Source organism: Capricornis sumatraensis, chromosome 8 (assembly GCF_032405125.1).
Source record: "Capricornis sumatraensis isolate serow.1 chromosome 8, serow.2, whole genome shotgun sequence".
NCBI lineage: Eukaryota > Metazoa > Chordata > Mammalia > Artiodactyla > Bovidae > Capricornis > Capricornis sumatraensis.
The window spans coordinates 37,050,581-37,052,931 of record NC_091076.1 but is presented as its reverse complement, the minus strand read 5'-3'; the positions used below and the strand labels follow the sequence as shown (position 1 = coordinate 37,052,931).

General features: G+C 36.8%; 1 pseudogene; it reads right to left on the bottom strand.

Annotated features, from left to right (window-relative positions):
* Positions 1-1,578: 1,578 nt before the first annotated feature.
* LOC138084487 (large ribosomal subunit protein eL21-like) lies at positions 1,579-2,064 on the bottom strand (annotated as a pseudogene).
* Positions 2,065-2,351: the final 287 nt, after the last annotated feature.

Sequence of the window (2,351 nt, the reverse complement as noted above, 5' to 3'; positions counted from 1 at the left end):
ATTAGGGTAGAAAGAAAAAACTGCACCAAATAATCTAGAGACTTCATTGAATTAAGGAATTCTTAAGATAGTGTAAGTTGATGGTGAGCGTAGGATGAGGGGAGGTGTCATTAGTTTCAAATGACAATGAGTTTGATTGAAAGGTGGAATAACAATGATCTGGAAATGGCCATGGGTAATCAGGAGTGTACCAAATCCCTCTTAAGCCCATGTCGGTTTGATAGGAATTGATTCAGTCATTTTCTCTGGAGAACACAAAGTTTAAGTACTCAGATTAGCTGGAGCCAGAAGGTTAACTAGGAAGTTAATGGTGAAATAGGTATAATGCCTGTAAAGAAGGATGAATTCAGAACATTTTTTTAAACAGTGAAAAAATGGTATTTAGAGAAATAAATGGAGAATGTAGAGAGAGAGAGAATCTTATCAACAAGATACATGGAGAAGCATGGAAGGTGGTAGATAATTGAATGAATTTCAATACTAAGAGGCATATTTACATTCGAACCTCTAATATATTTTTTTTCTTCTAGGGGGATCGTTATTCTTACTATCACTACCACTAACCTTCCTAATAAGAAATTTTGTAGCATATCTGTATGGATCCTCTATATTTGTTAGTCTTGGTATAGCTTCCTATTTCTTTTCTATTCCATTTCATGCAAAAGGCAGTGGTAAAATTTACTCAATAAGTGGAACTCTACATTTGCACAAGATATATTCTTAGATAATTGTAAATTTTTCAATACCAGTTTAGAATGTGGTTTTCTTTATAAAGAAGCTCTTATTTACATATGCAAAAAAGTTGATTTTAGATGAGGATGGGGTTAAACATACTACCTAAGTAATTTGTTCTGACAGTTGGGTGAGCATATGTATAATTCAAATTCATGACTTGGCAAAACTAAGAATTACTAATAGATTCAGATTTGTTTTGAAGCAGTTTTAAAATTCTATTGTTAATTATGAACTACAAGTTTAATGACATTTTGGACTTATTCATGTAATATATACTAATGTATATATGAATTATTGTTGTTTAGTCACTAAGTCATGTCAAACTTTTTTGTGACTCCATGGAATGTAGCCTGCCAGGCTTGTCTGTCCCTGGGATTTCTCAGGCAGAATACTGGAGTGGGTTGCCATTTCTTTCTCCAGGGGATCTTCCCTACTGGGATTGAACCGGTCTCCTGCGTTGGAATGCAGATTCTTTACCACTGGGCCACCTAGCAACCCCCTGTATATATATGAGTACAGTAAACAATCAGTGGCCTTAGAATTTGAAATTCCCCAGAGTTCCAGAATGGATCTTGATTGTTTATTGGCTGGCTTGAGATTCTTATTAGTTTATTAATTCTACCATTTTTTGGGGAAAGTATTTCAGGTATTAAGTCTTTTTTTTTATAAATAATATCTGGCAGTTTATTAAAAAATGGAGCATACTGAACAACAAACTATCTTATATTTTTCAGGAAGAAAAACACTAAATTTGGAAAGACATCACCCACTGAACTTGGACAGAACACCTCTGCTCAATTAAGAGAAACATTTGTATAGTCCAGGTCTTTATTTTTACACCCATCATGCTATGCATCCATAGGGCATGGGCTCCAACAGTTCGGGTTCCTTTCCATTGGTCCTCACGAAGTGTGCTTCTCTGGGTGGAGCAGGCTGGCGCTTCAGCTGAACCCAAGTCCCTTTCTCTTTGGCTTCCTTCTATTTCTGATCATCTTCCTTCACACATTTCAGGAAGCTACCTTGGCTCTTAGAGTGCTTAATATGCTTGATAGGCACATTAATTCTTTTGGCAAGAATCTTGCCCTTAACTTGTTTGTTTACAATGATGCCAACAGCATGCTGGGTAACATTGTCGACTCTCCCAGGTTTGCCATGGTAACATTTGTGGGGCATTCCTTTTTGAACAGTACCTGTTCCCTTGATATCTACAATATCACCCTTCTTGTAGATTTGCATGTATGTGGCCAAAGGAACAGTTCCATGTTTTCTAAAAGGCCTAGGGAATATGTAGTGGGTGCCCCTCCTCTTTCCCTTTGTGTTGGTCATTTTGGCGAATTACTGGAAGATGGCGGTTCCAGCTGAAAAACTTCAGGCATTAAGTCTTTAAAGAGTCTGCTGGCACTCCATTTTAAGATACTTGGAGATTAATAAAACCCAGATTAGCACTGACCCTTATAAGTCATATAGCAATACTGTTTTTATAAATACAACTCACACACATTGGAGACATAATAAATCCAAGAAGTAGCTTTACAGACGGGGGAACTGAAGATCAACTGTGTTTAGTAGCTTTTGCAGCTGGTTAGACTAAAAATCAGACCTTCTGACTTCAGATG